This window comes from Monodelphis domestica, chromosome 2 (assembly GCF_027887165.1).
Source record: "Monodelphis domestica isolate mMonDom1 chromosome 2, mMonDom1.pri, whole genome shotgun sequence".
Classification (NCBI taxonomy): Eukaryota; Metazoa; Chordata; class Mammalia; order Didelphimorphia; family Didelphidae; genus Monodelphis; species Monodelphis domestica.
Genome location: NC_077228.1, coordinates 462301715 through 462321755, shown reverse-complemented (window position 1 = coordinate 462321755; position 20041 = coordinate 462301715). Strand labels below are relative to the sequence as shown.

The following is a 20041-nucleotide window of genomic DNA, read 5'->3' as shown; positions in this document are numbered from 1 at the left end:
ACAAAGTACACCATATATTCAGACTGACCAAAACAAAATACAACCTTCATAAATTGTACTTTTATATACGCAACTCAAAACTCTAACCCTTACATTGAGTCTATGCTGAACAAGTCATTTTTTAAGTGAACTGCCATCAAAACAGATCTTGATTCTACTTACAATTGAGTCTTGTAATGTAAATTCAAGACAACATATTTATGACCATGAACGCTTCTTAATTTCAGATCAGAATTATGTTCCCAATCAAATACAGTATTTTGATTTCAAATACCAGCTCCATAAATAATTTTCATTAACATGCTTAATTACTTTACATACACAAGATTTTTAAGTCTAATCTTAAAGGACCTGGAAAGAAAATCTGAAATCAAAACAATCTCTGCCATAGGTTAAAGTGTGAACAAACAAGGTTCTGCTAAGGTAGGTCCTATGAAAATATTTAATTTCTTAAGATTGTGTAACTACATCTAGTCTCAGACACTTCCTAGCTATGTGACCCTGGGCAAATCACTTAACCCCAATTGGCTAGCCCTTACCACTCTTCTGCCTTAGAAGCAATACTATCAATTCTCAAACAGAAGCTATGAGTTTAAAAGAAAATTATGTAATCATAGAAGATAGAAAAAGTGTTTCAGTAAAGAGCTTTATAATATGTTGTATTATTTTTAAAAATAAGTTCCCTGAACATTAGAACACATTTACTAAAAGTACAAAAAATATTTTCCAGAACCAAAATCAGATTCTTCTGGTTGTTTTAGTTTAGATTATCTGTGCCTCTGTCAATTTTGCTTTAGTGAACAAGACACTAAACAACTTTTCTACTATTCTCCAAATTATCCTTTTATATACAGCAAGAACCCAGTGAAATTATCTCTACAAGTAAGAGGTTGTGGCTCATCCTTCATTTCAGAAGGCATCTGACGTAAGGGAGATATCTTGACTTGCTCATGATCTGGATTTAAGTGAAGTAGAACTGCACAAAGTTATCAGCTTCACTCTCTCAGAGTCAGAGAGGCAAGACAAAAATCATGACAACTGGTGACTGCCTGGGATATGTGGATAATCTTGGTAAATTCTGATATCTGACCAAGTTCTAAACATCCCATGCTATCTGCTCATTTCACAGGGTGAATTCTTCACATACTTGGGGTAGACATCCCCCTAACTTACCAATGGGTTTGAGGGTTGGTTACTCTTGATTAGCCCATTTGCTGAGAAAATTTTACTAGCTGCTAAACATGCTACAGCATTGTGGAGCAACGGGTGATCTGGGATACATACAAGTAAAGTATCAGCATAATGAGTAATTATTTTTATTTATATGTGTGAAAATAAGAAGAGAAAAGCTCAGAGATATATGAGTTTCTTGACTTAAAAATGACTTAAGGTGCTATTAAAAAATAAGAACGGTGTTAAAAAGGAAAGGAAAAGAAGACAATAAAGATTTATTCAAAATAAACATAATTTCAAAATATTATAATATTAATGATGGTATTTGTGCTATCAATCATTCCCATCTGCCATGATTCTCTAAAACCCAGTAAACTAGAACTGAAAAAAAAAATCTTTTTTTAAAGAAAAACTTTTTTTTTTTAATCAGTAGATAATTGCTTATAAAAAACTGTGATGAACTGAGAATAGGGACAATGCTATACAATGACATACTATCTAATGACACTATAATGACAATGACATTATAGTCTTGGAATTGGAAGAAAAGAGTTTGAATCACTGAATCTTAAGACTTCAAAGACAATCAGTATGATTTTCAGAACTGAAGTAAGAATCTTCTCCACACTATCATCTTCATCATCATCATCATCATAATAGACATTTATATATTACTCTATAGGCTAAAAAGTGTTATACAAATCTTATTTCATCTAACAGAACCTGGGAAGTACATATAGCAATAATAGGATCTTGTTGTATCCATTGGGAATATATTCTAAGACCTATCATGGATGGTTGAAAATGATAAGTGAACACCTGCTGAACCCCTATAGATGTGCTCTCTTTCCACTCCTTCCCTTCAACTTGGTACTCACTGACCTTTCCCTCCCTGCCCCTGGCCAAAAAGCCCCCCAAAACAAGCAAGCAAGAAACTGTAAAGTAGAAAAAAATAAAAGTGAAAACAAGAAAGATTTCCTCTTCCAGCCCCAATCTTCAGTGCCAGAAGTACTAAGTAGTTGACCTCAGAAAACATGGAAAAAGGGGACCTTACTGAATAGATATTATCATCTCCATTTTATGATAAGGCTCCTGCTTAAGCAATTTGTATATGGTCACCCAGTTACTAAGTATCTGATTTGGAATGTTATCCCAGGTATCATCTGAGTTCAAGTCCAGCACTATCATCTCTTTAACCTACAGTTCTGACAAAAAAAAAATCAAGTTTCTGCCTAAAAACTTTCAATGATAGAGAATTCATTACATTTCAAGGCAGCAGCCCACTCCATTCTTTATTAGTTCTAACAGTTAAAAAGTTTTCCTAATTTTGAGTGGAAATTTGCCTCCCTATAACACCCACTCTTTGAAATAAGCTTTTGTAGCTTATCCTTATATGAGAGTTCTTTGGATTTGGAGTACAGTAATCACATCAGTCCTCTAAATAAGAGTATAGTGATTACATCTTTTTAAAAAAGTTCCTCTCATTCTCAGTTCCTTCAATTGATCTTCATATAGTAGTCATTGTCCTAGTAACCTCCATCTGTAATAGTTGTTCCACTTTATTAAGTTTTGAATTGATAATTAATTTATGAAAATTGATGCAAGCACTCTCAATTCTTTTGAGTACTCACTAGGAAAGACCACGATTGAAAAGTGGGAAACAGGAGAAGATGACATAGGAACCTGGAATGGGATGTTAAAGAAAGGCAGTGTGAGAAAAATAATAGGGAGAGGGAGGAGGTAGAAATATCACTCACATAACTATGGATTAGAATTGGGAAGTGTGGCAGCTGGGTGGCTCAGTGGATTGAGAGCCAGATAGGAGGTCCTAGATTCAAATATGACCTCCGACACTTCCTGTGTGACCCTGGGCAAGTCACTTAACCTACCCCTCCCCCCCATTGCCTAGCCCTTTCCTCTCTCTTCTTTCTTGGAACCAATACACAATATTGATTCTAACATAGAATGTAAGGTTTTAAAATTTAAAAAAAAAAAAAGGAATTGGGAACACTAGGCAGCACCAACCTGATGGATATAGAAGACTGCTCAGAGGGCAGAAAATTGAAGTCTCATATTTATAGGGTTGTTTTTTGGAAACAGACCAACTCCTATCTGTGCCAAGTTGGGGCTAGTTCTTCAACATATACAAATCGTCTCAAAAGTTACTGGTTAAACTTCAAATTTGGATTTCAGAGTTATCAGCACCTTTTTGATGTTCTAGTGGTCTGGAGTCTATCTGAAATTTAAATATCATAGAACCAAAAATCATGATAAACGGCTTCTCCTAATTCAGCACATATTACCAAAATGTGAATTTTGGCTAATATATAATACAATTTATAAATCATGTTCTTTTGATCTTTGGAAAAGTTTTTACATGACTTCCAGATCTCCTTTGCAATCTTATTTCTGCTACTACTCCTTTATATACACTAGCTACTTAAACTTATGATATTCACTAAAAGGGCAGTTTCAGGGTACAGTGGAAAGAGCTCTATAGTCAGGAGGACCCAAGTTCAAATATGGCTTCAGACACTTACTAGCTATGTGACCCTGAGCAAGTCACCTAACCCTGTTTGTTTTAGTTTCCTCATCTATAAAATGAGCTGGAGAAGGAAATGATAAACCATTCCAGGAGCTTGGCAAGAAAACCCCAAATGGGGTCACAAAAAGTTTGACACAAATGGAAAAAATTGAACATACTGATGGGGAGGGAGAAAGGATACTCGGGGCGGGGGGGGGGGGGTTGGAACAAGATATAATTTTAACAAGCTTTCTACTATCAATCTAATACAGGGGTGACTATTTTATCTTTCCCTCTAAAAAAGATCAATGACAACACCTCCATCTCTCAGATAATTGAAGCAATGCTGAGACTTAAAAGGAAAAAAAATTATCACCTGGTGGCCAGCCTTCTGATCATAAATAGCTTTCTATTAAGGGGGCAAACAAGTTATTAGACATGGCTTAAAAGATGGGAATCTTGGTTGCCAAGCAGGGCAGAGAAGGTAGGGTCTGGGTTGGGAGATGGCAAGTACTTGTGGAAAGGGCATTAAAAATCCTAAAATCTTGAGCTAAAAAGGAATAGGAAGATCAATAGCCTAAGAATGAATTTAAGGCTAAAGGTCCAAGACAAATCAAGATGCCAAAATGCAGAATTTGAACCATCTTCAGTTCCTATTTCTGTAGTAGTTTTATAAACATTGTTTGTGCTTTTCCCAATGCAACCATCACTATCTGTTACTAACAAGCAAAGCATGGTCCATTAAGGCTTCCCCTGATTCGGCAGTTTTTGTCAGCCTATGAACTCATACAGAGACAGGTTTAAAAAATATCCTTCAGATGTCTTAACTGTTCCCATTAAAAGAAACTGTCATCTATTATAAATTTGAGGAAAGGGGGATAAGAAAAAGAAAGAGGGTATGGAATATTCATAAGCAATAAAACTAGGATTAGATCATCAAGCAATAGTATAGGCCCAGCTGAGATTATATAAAATCAATTTATAATGGGCAAAATGAGCTGGATTTAAAATTTTATTATTTATATAGTATTTTAGTGCTTAAAAGTAACAAGTCTATAAGGTAGGCAAAGTCAAGATCTTTTCCTCATTTTATGGAACAGGAAAACTTTTCAATCAGGCTTTTCAAGCTCTGATTTCGAGTTAAACAATTTTGTTCTATTCTTGTTAGTCTGAAGATAATTCTTGTTATAAACATAAGAAGTTAAAAAAGAAAAAAGGATTAGGCAATTTTATCATTTCTCAACTGGACAAAATAATACCTCAGCCTTAAAAAAATAGTCCTATCTTTTGGAAAGGCAAAGTATTGACTTGGAAATCAAAACCAAACTGGGTTCAATCTCATCACTGCCACTTTTTTGTGTCATTCAGAGTGCAAAATACTGAAGCTCTTTAAGACCCAATTTCTTCATCCGATGAATGAGGGCAATATTTGTTGTAATGCAATGATTCTTGATGAGCCTCGGTTTCAATAAGTAGTTTAGACACTCCTCCCTTCACTCTTAGATTTACATATTCTCCAGATCCTTCCCCCATTGGCAATTCTCTACTTCCCCTACCTAGATAGCCATCTCAAAAAAGACAAAAGCTATTCTATCTAAGTGAAGTAAAGTCTCCATGCTACTACACAGCAATTCCAGAAGTAAAGACATGGATGAAAAAAGGTAAGGAGCAGAGATCAGACTGCCCAAGATCCTTGTTGCCAACTTTAATGTGCAGAGTACCAAGATTCCTCGTAGCAAAGAATATTGTGAAGAGAACAAAAAAATTTCAGAGCCTATTTCAAGGGCTACTATGCAGTTCTGTTATATATGATATGCATTTGAAAACAAGGTGCTTATAAAGATTATCAATGATGATGCTCCCTCCTCTTACCTCAACACAACTGAAAAGGTTGTTTGTTGTCACTAACCTTTGGTACGAATCTAAATTCATACTGGAATTTAGCCTAATATTATTAACTGACATTTAAAATGTATGAAGGGCTTTCCATATATTATCTCATATGAGACTGCCAACAACTATTTGGCAGTTATTGTTATTATTACTACCACTTAACAGATATGAAAACTGAAGTTAAGAGAGTGTGATTTGCACAGGATGATACAATTAGTGAGTATCAAAGACAATGAGTGAAACTAAGATCTTGTCCATCATGCTTTACTATGCTGTTATTTGTCCATCCTGCCAGTATCAATGTTCCTAATACTTCATTCATTTTTTTAGGCACTTATAAAGTTCATGTAATTGTTCTTGGCCAGGGAATGAATATGAAGCAAAAAATGAGGCAATGGTTACCCAGAGGGAGCTTATATTCTACTATAAGTGTAAAGTGACTTTCAATTCTTGTATTCTCTCAATCATTACATTTCATCTTTGTAAAAAAATTTTCAATCCCAACAGGATTGATTGGTCCCTTTGACCTTGTACTCCACTGGAACTATGCAGTTTAGCTTTGTGCAATTTTCATCAATCCCATCAGGATTGGTTGGTATCTTTGACCATATGCTCGACTGGCACTATGCAGTTTAGCTTTGTGTTTCTTTGGCACTGTACAATGGCAATGTATTCTCTCATCCTAGAATCAGACAGAATCATTAAGCAAAGTCCCATCATTTTTAAAAGTCATCAATGGCATCATTTTTCTAAAGCTTTTAGGGTTTGCATTAACATCATAGCAAACGTATTTTAAACTTATATTACTGCAAAATTTTAAAAATGAAAGAAAAATCTTCTCAATACTGTTGACATGTTCTTCAAATACAAAAAGAAGAGAAAAAATAAAAATCAGATATTATATTGCACATGCAAGGAAAAACCATAATAAAAAAATTTTAAAAATCAAAAATATATAGCTTACAATCAGTGACACTGTGTCAGCCAAGGAGAGGTAGAATACAAGGGTTTCTCACCAAAAAAATGAGATCTATTTCCTTTTTAACTTAACCACTGTGTGAATACAAACGATTTTCAGAATAAAACAGTAACAGTAGATAATGTACATTCAAAGAAGTACCAAAGTCCCAAAAATTCACAATAGTCCAGTTAATTATAATAGCAAACAAACCCACTATCATATTTCATATAAGTTGCTGTATGACCAAAAAAAAAAAAAAACCTATGAACTGATGGATATTTTTCACGATTTTTACATATGTAGCAAATTTTTCAACCTTGGCATATATATTTTTGAACAAAGTAAAACTTATTTGGGTCTAGAACATCACAAGAAATCTAGATTGTTCTGGTGGAAGTAAATTAAACTGAAAAATTCTGCAGAAGCTCTTTTTGGCTTCCTGCTTCATAGAAACGCCTTGGTAAGAACATTTCTTTGTTTACCTTTAAGCCATCAATCTTTATAATATAAATATAAAAAAAAATCATCCATTCAGAAACCACTAATTAAAATTATTTCTGAAGACCCCTTATAATTATCATTTAAATTCTTAACTCATTAAATTCTCCAAAGGTTGTTAGATTAAGTTCATCCATCATCTATATGACATTTAACAAATGCAAAATAAAAGAAAAAGCTGTTTATGGGCTTTACAATATTTTGTTCAGTATAGTTATAGGGGAAAGGTAACAGAATATATCTAATAGTTAAAACACAGTAGATTAAATTGATTCAGTGTTGCAGAATAGTACTGAATACATTAATATATGAACTTAAAACAACAAAATTAAATCTTAAACAAAACAATCATCAAAATACAGTAAGATACAGAGACTTTCATTAAAAAAAAAATAAAGTCTGAAAAGGCTTAAAATTTCACCTCCAGACCCTTTAAAGTTCCTTTTCCTAAAATTCAGATCCCTATTGTCAGCACTGTAGTATTTCCCATAGTGTGGGAGAACATGGGTTTGAGGAATCTCAAACTGGGCAAGCCCAAATGGTAAAGAGTTGCAGGGAGATGAATTTCTCCCCTGAATCTCAGGTAAGATAAGTGAAAGGATCAGTGCACTCATGAATGGTAGAAGCTATTTGAAATAGACAATGCACTGCTCTTTCATAGACTACGCCATGCTTGTAATCAACTTCCTGTTTGGAAGAGTCTCTTCCTTCTCCTTGCCCCCCCTCCCCCAGTACCCTGACACATGGAGGTTAATTGTTGCCTAAGGAAAGAACACTCCAGTTTTTTACCATCTGCCCTGACTCATAGCTTCTTGGTGACAGCAATCAGCAAGGGCAGTAGGGGTCAGGGTCTGGTCGGAGGCCAATTTTAGAACTGAGGGCCAGATGGGTGATTGGGGTCAGGGGCTGGAGGAAGCAGTATCAGCAACGCCAGAGTTAGCAACGAGGAATGAAGGTAAGAAGGAGGAACGAGAAATAAAAGGCTCAAGCAGTTGGGCAAGAGAAGTGGTTTCTCTCTTCTTCGCCAAGAGTCCCTCAGCTAAAAATAGCCCAGCCAATAGAGAGAGCAAGAAACCGAGCAAAAAGAAGGAAAAGAAAAATGCAGCAGCTCCAAAGAGAATTCGGAGTTTCGAGGGTGGGTAGGGTGCGTGAAAAGCCTTGGCAGGAGAAACGTGGCTTAAAAAAAAAAATTTATCTAGGCCATCTTAAAAAATTGAAAGGTTCTTCTCCAACTAGTGGTTGCCATCATTTTAAAAGTTAAAATTAAAATCTCAATAAAATATTATATTTTAAAAGATGTATTAATGATCATTGGAAATCAAGAAATATAGAAGATACAAAATAAAGACCATGTGCCGATGGCTGATTAGTCAGTTCAAACACCCTCCTTACCACCACCAAGCCTGGGACAGGAAATAAAGAGCTGGGACCTTCCATGTCCCCACATAATATCCCCTATCTACAGGAAATATGTAATGGCAGGAAGTCAGTGGGCTCCTAGGAAATGTAGTTCTTTTTTAGGGCAACAGATTTTCAATTATATATCTAATTCCCATGAATGTATGCTCATTTATTTTTCCATCTTAGCTAATGGCTGGCTCCCTATGAAATCATAGGTAAGCACTGTGACTAGTACAAAACAAATGCTTGATTAGTGCTTGCTAACTTGATGTTTGACAACTGCCACTTTTTCTTATTCCTCAGAATTACATATGGCTTAGTGGATAAGAGTGCCAGGCCTGGAGTCAGGAAGACCTGGGTTCATTTACTTTCAGATACTTACTGATTGTGTGGCTCTGAGCAAGTCACAACCTCAACTATGCCTAGTCCTTTACACTCTTCTGCCCTAGAACTAATACTTAGTATTGATGCTAAGAAAGAAGGGAAGGGTTGAAATCAAAGTAGGGAATATAAATAAACTGCCCTCAATTTTCCAAATGAATAACATTCTGAAAAATCTAATAAGAGCTTAGGCAGTTAGTGGAAATAGAAATTCCTGATGCAGGCTATAGTCTTCCTAACCAGAATATAGTTATGATCATACTAAGAAGTTCTCCATAGCATAATATTTAGTAATTGTGAATTGTTTCTGGATTAGTTATTATTTAGTTCTCTCTATTGTTAGTTATTTGTTCTTCAAGTCCAAATATACATTCAATTAGGTGACCCAGTGAAAAGAGAACAAGGCTTGGAGTAAAGAAGACCTGGATTCAAATCCAGTCTCAGATACTTACTAGCTATGAGATTTTGAATAAGTTGCTTTACAAACCTAAATTTCCTCAACTATAAAATAGGGATAATAATATTTACCTCCCAGGGTTCTTATGTACAAATCATTATCACATTCTGTACGAATTACTACCACGTCTTCCCACAAATCTTCCAAAGGAAGTCTGCCGATGTGAATTTTAGATTTTCTCCACCCTCCTTAGTCTTTAGAAATTCTAGCAATCAAGAATGTATTGTGAATTTCCAAACTACTCAACCCTGTTCAAACCATTCTTTAGAGGATGGGATTTGGCTATTTCCTGATCAATAATAATAGCGATACTTGGAATGACAGAATCAGGTCTTGGAAACTACAATCTCCACCCTACTCAGGGTTAGAGGATTTAGGAAGGGCTGCAGCAAAGCTCAAGATTTAATTATTTAAGAATATGACCTTCAACAGACGTGCAAAGGGGACACACCTCTGGGCGGTCCTGGGTTAAGCTAGAGCCACCATTGGCACAGGTGAGAGACAGGAAGTGAGGTAGAGAACATCTGAGGAGTTCTGGGGACTTCCTGTGTGGAGAGAGGTGGTTGTTGGAGCCTGGTGCTTGGAGTGGAGGCCCTCAGACTGTTTCTCCATTTTGGTCACGTGAGTGATAGGAACTGATAAGCACTCTCTCTCTCTTTGTCTCTGTCTCTGTCTCTCTGTCTCTCTCTCATACCTTTCTTCCTCCTGTTAGTAATTTAAAAAAACTCCATAAAAGGTTGACTGCTGACTTGAGTTTTCATTTAGGAATTACATAGCTGAATTCCTTGGCAACCTTAAATTAATATATATCAGTCTTTAATGTGATTTCCATATCACAGTATACACCCCCACTTAAGGATTAACTGTGAGGAAGATGGCCTATGACCAACATGTGCTAGCAAGTGACAATTAAAAACAATTGACAAGACCCCCTGGGCTGTCCCAAGTCAAGCTTAAGCTACCACTGGTATACATGAGACTCAGGAAGTGATGTAAAGAACAGTCTATATATTTCACATCACTTCCTCTCTCCTCTCACTCTCGGGGAAGCCATTGGGCTCTTGAAGCATTGGGAGCTCGTGGAGGTGTTCTTAGTGTGCTTCGTGAGTGGTTTAGGCGGATCCCTTTTTTCCTTTCCCTCCTAAAATGTTATCCTCCTAGGAGGGCCCTCATCTCAGAGGAGACCGCATGGCTGGAAGCCAACCTAGACTGAGAAGGCCCCTTGACCTAGGCCTCTAAACTCCTATCTGGCTTGCCAGAGCAGTCCAGTTCCTTTTCTCTCTCTTCTTCTTAATTTCTTCCTTCTATTGTAATTAAACCACCATAAAAATCCCAAACTGACTCGAGTATTTTATTGGGATTGAATTTTAATTCCTGGAGACCACTAGTATAATATATTCAGCCAATAACCCCTAATTTTTACCTTAAAGTTTCTTAACATCATGTGTTTATTAATTAGTCCAGCAGGAGATTGTCCTAGACTACATGAAACAATCAAACAAGTAGAAAGAGAACCAAGAGAGGACAGTGTCACAAAAACCAAAAAAGCAGATGACAACCAGCAATGTTAAATGACACAAAAGAAATCAAGAAGGACATGGATCAAGAAATAGCTATTCGATTTGGAAATAAAGAGATCACCAGTAACTTTGCAGAGAATACTTTTATACTTTATAAAAAGGTAAGGAAACAGTACCATATTTATGTAGTCACATATTATCACCTTAATAGTTTCTTAGGTTTTGCCTTACTGAATTGTTTTGACTTTTTTGCTAATGGCTACATGATGGGTATGCCTCTTCTACAGATCCTTTTAGCTCAAAATCTAAAATCCTAGGAGTTTTGGAGTCATATCTATCTATTTGACATTTTATACATCTTAACCTTAATCATTATGGATAACTACATCATACGGTTACTCAATGATGACCAATATGAATATTTGTTGTCTTTTGTATGATCTATGATTTTGTTTCTCGAGATATTAAAATATCTCCATGATGTAAAACATCAAGATCAAAAAAATAATACTATTTTTAAAAAATCTAACTTGTTAAAAAAAGAAAGCTTGTCATCAATTTCCCAATTAATTCCAGTCAGATTTCTTCCTGCCATTTAATTGTAGGCCTAGCTCAACTTCTATTTGTATATCTGGTTAAGACATTTATTAATGAACCAATCAATGAATTGTCCATTCAAGAGCATATCATGGACCCTTCAATGTGCCTGATACAGAATAAGCACTTAAGAAAAACTGTGAGTTGACTAATGTTCTTCATGTAATTGATTTTTCCTATGTGAATTGTTAAGAATGAGAACTTCTAAGGAGTTATTTAATTTGATGTTCTCCTGCCCAATGCAATCAGGAAAATGTTTAACGAGAGGAATATCTGGAAGACTTGATAATCAAAGGAAAATTTTTCTTCAATTTGGACTCTGATGAAGGAATATTTTTCAGTTGTTTTTGAACCATGTCTAATTCTTTGTGACTTCATTTGGGGTGTTCTTGACAAAGATCCTGGAGTAGTTTGCCATTGCCTTCTCCAGCTCATTTTACACATGAAGGAACTGAGACAAACAGGGTTAAGTGACTTGCCCAGGGTCATATACAACCAGTATATGTCTGAGGCCAAATTTGAACTCAGGATAAAGAGTCTTCCTGACTCTGGCACTCTATCCACTGTACTACCTAGCTGCCTTATGATAAGATAGCCTCCATTTTTTAAAAAAGGAATTAAAATGTATAGATCTGTAATTTCATTCATGTAATCTATCCCCAGTGAAGAAACTACCACTACCCAAATAGACTGGCAAACGAGCTTATTACTCAGTATTATAAGATTTGGCTAGGGTACTCAAAGATTAAAGTGAGTTACACAAGGACACACAACCAGTATGCATTTAAAGTAGAACTTGAAGCCAAGTTGTCCTGACTTCTAAGATGACTCTCTATTAGTGTAGAGAAAGTGAACTATGTGATCCCAGAGGATCCTACAGATTTTGTGCTCTGGCTCTATGGTGATGGAAATATGCATTAGTCTCTTGCTGAGGGAGATGCTTCACTTTGCTGGATATAGCAAATAGGATATATAGCAAATCCTGCTTGTTCCCATGTGGTGTTGTGTTGAAGATCACTGATGACTGAGCCAGGAAAGTCATCCCATTTCAAAGTTATAAAAGCAGTAAAACATGAACTCCATCACTTGGGGCACAGCCAGTCTTCCTTTAGAGTTCAGGCCCTAATTATTTGTTCCTTGGAATTCTATAATAACCCTCTAATTGGTCTCTCTCAAGAGATCCCACTCCAATACATCTTCTGCATAGCTACTAAAATGATTTTTCTAAAGCATAGGTCTGCCTATGTTATGCTTCTGCTCAGTGAAATCCAGTAGCCTCCTATTACATCCAGGTTTAAATATAAACTCCTCTGAAACTTGGAAGCTTTTTGCAACTTACCATTTCTATTGTACAAATTTGTTATACATTTCGCTCCCTTCACATACTCTATACAGTTAAGCTGTGCTGGCCTTTTTGTTAAGTTGTACAAGAACTATCTGTCCAACTAAGGAGTTCCCCTCAAAAATTACCTTTTATCTACTTTGTATGTATCTTTTATGTACCTATATAAATACATGCTCACCTTTTCTCTGTATTCCCAATGTTTACTAGAGTGCCTGGCATACTGGAAGCATTTAAAAGCATGTGAATGCTTGGTAACTAAAGGATACATTTAAAGATCATTTTCATAATTATTTTGCAGAGAGATAAATAAACATATGGATCTGTCTTCTCACAGGTTTTCCAGATTGATTCCATGAATTTTCTTAATCTTTCATAATTTCTCTTATATGTGATAGTTACCCATGATGGTTGTGGTTTAGGTATATAAAATGTCATCAAAGAGATATATATGACTCCAAAGTTCCCAGGACCATATTTCAGTATTTTTCCTACTGCATATATTCCTTTTAATGAATTCTTTGACACTCTCAAAAAGGTGTCATCTCCATCATAAGACTTCTATGTACACTTGAGTTGGTACAGTTGTTCTCATTTCTAGTTTTCATTGGTGCCATTTCCACATTGTCATTCAGTATCAGTAGGTGTGATACTCAAGTCCAAATGTAGTGGCTATGGCAATGATGAAGAAATTATCTTCTTAATTAAAATTAACATAAAATATTTGTCCTATCATTTTTATACATATTTGCAGTTAAAAATATGACAATTAAGCACCACACTACATTTCTCCAAATTTATCTCTCCCTTTCCTATTTCTCACTATTTTCTCACGGTCTTAAAGTCTTCTCTTCCATTAGGTTTTGCAAATATATTCACATGGCAAAGAAATCAAGTATTCTAAGTTTCTTTCAAGATTGAGCTCAACTACCACCATCTACATTAAAACTTCCTCAATCCCCCAGATATGAGTGAACACTTTCCAAAAATCAACTTTTATCATTTATATATATATATATTCTACAAAACCATGTATATATTGCCTCTATTAGAATGTAAGATCCCAGAGGGTAAGGACTGTTTCACTTTTGTCTTGGTATTCCTAATACTTAGCAAAGCATGAAGGTCCTTGGCCATTTCTCTGTGGTCCAATCGTTGAGGGGGATTTCCACCCTGAATATTTCGTGGACAAGCCCCATTTCGTATATATTGCTGTATATTATCATTTATCTCATTTGGATTAGTATTTCTAAATGCATTTCTATTGTTATTATTTCTAAAGTTGTTATTCCTAGAGTTCCCATTATTTCTAAAATGTATGTTATTGAGTACCTAGTCCCAGTTTCTACAGTTTACATTACCATGACCCCTTTTTCCGCACAAGTAACACACTCGTGTTTAATTTGTATATTCTTGCAAAGAGGCTTTGGCCACTGCTCTATTTGTTTTTTCTCTTTCAATTTCCTCCTTTAAACTTTTTATTTCTCTCCTTAATGTTTCTATTAAGTCACTGTTTTCATCTTCCTTTTCATGGCCATTAAATACATAAACTGCTACTCTCCCCAATTCTTCAAGGTCCATATTAACCCAATTCGTAAAATTGGCCTTAAAATAATCTTTGACCACTTTACAACAGTTTTTCACAAACTGTCTCCTTATTTATCTGACATCCTTTTCTCTGTCAAGATCCAGGTCTACATATCTACCTCCCAGCTCAATAAATCTACCCATAAATTAGGACAAATTTTCATTGGGATTTTGTTTAAGATTTTCACATTTGGTCCATGTACAAGGCCTATCAGAGCAAGCTTTCAATGAGGTTCATAATGTCTCTCTAGCCTGTCATAGTCTAGAATCTTGTTCATTGTTGGGGTTCCATTTGGGGTCTTGAGGAGGCCACAGAACTGCTCTCCTTCCATGAGCCTAATTGACAAGAGAGACGATTTTATTTTTTTCTCTTTCTGTCAAAAAAGCTTGGAGCATATTTTCAATATCCATCTAGGATCATATGGGCAAAAAATGCTCTCTAGCTTTTTAATAATCACAATTAGCTCATCCTCAAAAGAAGGGGTATTTTGCTTGAATCTCTCAATATCTTGGGGGAGTGAATGGTGTATGATGCCTTCGCAAAATTACATCTCCATTTTTATTAAAGGTGAGTACTTCTTTTAAGGGGAATAGGAATATGCCCAAATTATTTTTTATTTCTCCCTCTTGTTTTTTTCATTTGAGTTGCCATAGAACAGGCAATTGATTTAGCCAGGGAAATAGGTCGAGTGGGAGGAGTTTGGGTAGATTTAGAGATAATTCGAACAGGACAAGGAGGAGTTGAGGTGATTTTAGTATGAGCACAACTGCATGGAGAAGGACTGGACAGAGACTGAGTCTGCTCTAATGATGAGGGAGTGTTGAGAGATAAATCTCCATTCTTACTCTGGGGATTTCTCAAGCTTTTCTCAATGTTTTTTATACAAGTCGAGATCCCCCAAACTCTCCTCCAGCTTCTTAAGGTGACTAGAGTTATTCTCTAGTTTTTCTTCAAGGTGAGCTCTTAGTTCAGAAAAAAATAAAAAGCCACTGTGTAATATTCTGTTGGATGAAAAGTCATTTTAAATAGACAAGAAACAGCATCACAACTTGAACTAGACTACTCAGAATCATAATTAAACTAATTGTTAATTTTGTTTGCAGTTCTACTTTCTGTCAATAGAAGGCACTGTTTAACATAAAGGATCAACAGCTATAACACAATTAACTGCTAGGAAATTGACTTGGGGGGATAGTTTCAATAAAAAGTAAGGAAACCGATCAGAAGATTGAGGATTCGTCTCCTGATTGGTTTGCCAATTAAATGAAAGGGTTAAATTAGGAGTTTTGCAAAATAAGAGAGCAGCTTTTAATAATTTAAGTTTTAATGAGAATATAGTAGAGTTGTAAAATAATATTATCCCTTTAAGCCAGAGAAAAGAAAACTTCTGGCAGCTTTTAACAATTAACAATTTAGTTTAATTAAAATACAGATAGTTAATAAATATAGTAAAGGAGAGAAATATAGGAAAGAGGTAGAGAAAGAAAATTTCCTAAAGTTTATACTAGTTATCCTATAACTACCTATTAATTACTACCTAAAACTGCCTTTATCTACCTATAACGGCCTATAAATACTGCTAATAACCACTCCACAAAGTACAAACCCAATCCAGCCTAATTAGTATTTAATCCACCTCCCATTAGGTCTGTCAACGAAGACCAGCCACCTCCCAATTCAGAAAAGGTCAAAAAGTCCTCTAAAGGCCAAAGCCACAAAAGCCCTCTCAGTAAGTTCAGCCTCGCCTTTATATTCCAGCAACTGAACGCCAACCACCAACCTAACTCACACCAAGCAACTACTAGCCCTAACTGTGAACAACTGACAACCTGACCAACTCACACTGGACCCCTTTATAACCTTCTCCTACCTTACTTCCTTTCTCTGTTTGTTTTTTCCTGTCACTGTGGGCTGGTTAATCCCTACACATCTCTAAGGTAAGAGTACCTCCAGGTCCCCATTTAATTAAAAAAAGGAATAAAGAATTCCTTTTTGTAATCACATAGTAAGCATTTAATATTTGGTTTTTAATTCAGAATTGAAAAACCCAAAAAGATGAGCATTTTAATTTAAAAAGTAAAGCAGAAACAAATTATACCTGCAGGTATACATCTACATCAACTATATATAGCTTGCTTCTCCTCTCTAAGTAGACAACACATTCAACATGTAATTCTCAAAACTAATTGGCTGTCTCCCACAAACTATTCCTTTTATTCTCTTATGAATATTCTAAAGTACTTCAAAGGTGCTGTTTTCTAACTTTGTCATTTGAGTAATACTATCCCCTTCCCCCAAAACTTCTTCTCCAAGTTAAAAGAAACTTGTAGCAAATATATATAGTAAAACAAAACAAAGCCCCACACATTCTATGTCTGAAAACATCTCACTCTGCACAATCAACATTTCACTTTCAGGAAATAAATGGCATGTTCCATCACTGGACCTCTGAATTCAAGGCTGGTCATCACTCTCCCCAGAATTCATTAGTCTTTCTAAGCTGTTTCTGTTTAAAATCTTTTTAAGATACAAATGATTCTACTAGTTTAGTATACTTCACTCATATAAGCCTTCCCAGGTTTTTCTGAAATTATCTTTTGTTCTTTCTCACAGTACAGCAATATCCCGTTATATTTATATATCATAATTTGTTAAGCCATTCCCCTATTAGTGGACACTCCTTCAGTTTCTAGTTCTTTGCCATAACAACAACGAAGCTTGTATAAATATTTTTGTATAGAAAAGTTCTTTTCCCCTTTGAACTCTTTGGGGCAAATGGTCTAGCAGTGGTATTACTAGATAAAAGAATAAGTATAATAACTTTTTGAGTTAGTTGCAAACAGCTTTCCAGAGTGGTTATACCAGTTTACAGATTCTCCCATGATCCCTCCAAAGATTTATTTTTATTATTTTTGCCAATATAAGAAGTTTGATAAGTATGAATTATTGTTTTGCTAGGTGAGGTCATTATTATGACTGTTTTACATCAGCTAAATTTGCATGGAGGGGGCAGTTGGGTAGCTCAGTGGATTGAGAGCCAAGCCTAGAGATGGGAGGTCCTAGTGGTCAAATCTGACCTCAGACACTGCCCAGCTGTGTGACCTTGGGCAAGTCACTTAACCCCCACTGTCTAGTCCTTACCACTCTTCTGCCTACACACTATCAATTCCAAGACAGAAGGTAAGGGTTAAAAAAAAATTTACATGGAAAATTAAAATAGCAAAGGACTTTCAAGTATGTTTTAAAAAGTACATAATAAAACAGAAGATAATTTGGAAGGAAACTGTCATATAGGACAGTGGTAAAAATGTCAGTTTAATATATTATATGCCTAAAAGGAAAAATAAATAATACATAAAAGATTTAGTTTAATGAATATTTTCCCTTTGTTCTACTTTGTATATAGAAATGTTCAGCTAATTTGGTTTTTAAGTTCAGGGGAAAAAATTCTTAAGAAAATAGTAATAGCAGGGCAGCTCAGTAGAGAGCCAGGCCTGAAGACAGAAATTCCTGGGTTCAAATCTGGCTTCCAATACTTCCTAGCTATGTGATTCTGGGTAAATAATTTAATCCCAATTGCCTAGCCCTCACCAGTCTTCTGCTTTAGAACTGATAACTTAGTATCAATCAAACATTTGTCCTCTTTACTTCTTAATTCTAAACTATATCTTCCCACATATTTTTATTGTCTTCCTCACCTTTGCATTGAAGTTATATTAAATTATGCTTAATTTAACTTGAAGGGTCTTAATGAGTTCTTCATGAACTTTATGTATCTCATTTTCTGCCACAAATGTTATCACATAAACTTTAATTATCGTTGTAGTCTTCTTGCTTACACTCATAATAGGACTGCAAACAAATGAGACAGGATTAACAAATATTTGAGTATCTTGTTGCAATAAGACCAACTGAACCAATTATTTTATTTACCTCTCCAAAAAGAATCTGTAAACTGCCCTTCCACTTGTTTCAACTTCACATCTTCTGGTTTCATTTATAGCTTTAAAATGTCTGTTATCAATTCAATCAAATAATCCTCCTGTAGCATGTCAACCCATTATTCATGGGACAGAGATTTCAATAACAGTTAAATAATGCTCAAAATAATCTAAAAACCTCTGATACTTAGCATCTGCTTCTTACCCATATCTCTACCACAATCACTACAGGAGCAAATGTATTTTTCATAGTAGTTGTTCCATGGAGTGCTCTGTCCAAATAACTTGTTACTGTTGGCAAATCTATTGGTGATAAGACTCTATTCTTATCCCTAATTAAGCTGGCTATATGAAGATTGTCATCAGGATGATAAAAACTTCTGAAGCAAGATAAAACTTTTCAGTTTGTAATCTGTTGGCATAGTCCTTCCAAGACTACATGGTCACCTCCATACCATGATGAGGTATCACTTTTACAGAATCAAGACAACATGCCTTTTTATAAGTCATTTTAAAATTTCAGGAATCACTCCTGTTTGAGTGAATGGCAAAGAGGGTGAGGAAATCTATGTCCCACTCCTCTCCTCACTTTTAAAAATTCTTCTGCCATTCTGACAGGTGATTGGCAAACTTTCTTAGCTTATGGCTCTAACAGATGCCAACAAAGATATTAAGTAATGCTTTTCTAGAATGAGGCATAAATACAATTCAAACAGAAAATAATGGAAGAGTATGACAGGATGACTTTTTCCTGTATACAACTCTGCAGGTCATATTACTACTCAGTTAAAATGGAAAAAAAAAAGGACAAATTAAGAAAATGCCTCAGACAATTATAACAACTAATTTTAAGTTGTAAGACCAAAGTATTCTAAGGAATAAGAACAATGAAGTATTTTGATTTGTTCATTTAAAACTTTCTTATGTCATGTCCCTATATAGAGCAAAAAAATGACTTTATTCTGGCCCCTTAGTCCTCTGCGGCAATATTCACATTCCATCAAAACTTCATTTCTGCTTCTCAACAATGGATCAAATCAAGATATATTGGCTGACAAACTACAAAATAGGAGAAATGGTCTCCCATTGCTTTCTGGTTTCAGTTAAAATTATTTTTACTAGAATATGAAAAATGTTTACCTAGGTGGAATAATGCATAAAGTTAACCCTGAAGTCAATAAAAACTGAGTTCAAGTCTCACCTTTGACACATACTAGTCATGTGATGTGAGCAAGGCACTTAAGCTCTCAGTGTTTTAGGCAATGCTCTAAAACTTAATTTAGAGAAGATATCTGCATTGATTGACCAATGTTTATTATTAATATTTTACTCATTTTCCCAAACATCATTTAAAGTATATTTTAAATAAGCCCAACAGACCTACAATTCCTCTTATTCAGTAATACCAAAATTCATCTTGGACTCCGAGGAACAGGACTATTACACCAGCACCTGAGTGACCTCCCTTCCAGCTCAGAATGCTTAACTATCCCCTGGGCTTGGATGAGATGGAAATCAGTACTTCATTCCTTCTGAGATGAAGGAGCAACCAAACCTTATTTGCCAAGACACTATCTTATAAGGCCCTCAAGACTGCCTTCATTCCCTATGTATATGTATACCAGTACTTTCATCTGACATACTTATGTAGCCTAAGGATCCAGAAATTCTTGCCATATTTACCACTATTGTTCTTTAGGCCTTATGGGCTTTTTCTATCTGCCTTGCCACTGAATATTCTTTTTTATAAATGGTCTCCCTCAAT

The 20041-nt window shown here is 35.4% G+C and overlaps 1 protein-coding gene and 1 long non-coding RNA gene across 14 annotated transcripts in view; one reads left to right on the top strand and one right to left on the bottom strand.

The window, feature by feature from the left end:
* Positions 1-20041, bottom strand: part of PTBP2 (polypyrimidine tract binding protein 2) — a 139949-nt gene that overhangs the window by 90417 nt on the left and 29491 nt on the right. The window contains exon 1 of one of the 10 annotated variants that reach the window (XM_056819117.1): positions 7471-7641. The exons of the other annotated variants lie outside the window; for them this stretch is intronic. The gene's annotated coding sequence lies outside the window, so the exon portion shown is untranslated. Of the gene's footprint in view, positions 1-7470; positions 7642-20041 lie in introns of those variants that run through there. 10 annotated transcript variants of the gene reach the window in all.
* LOC103104850 (uncharacterized) overlaps positions 7791-20041 on the top strand; it is a 48048-nt gene continuing 35797 nt past the window's right edge. For 2 of the 4 annotated variants that reach the window (XR_001627262.2, XR_008916741.1), the window contains exons 1-2: positions 7791-8004; positions 10748-10969. This is a non-coding gene — a long non-coding RNA (uncharacterized LOC103104850). The remainder of the gene's footprint in view (positions 8005-10747; positions 10970-20041) is intronic. The other 2 variants (XR_001627260.2, XR_463239.3) reach the window with 2 other exon arrangements.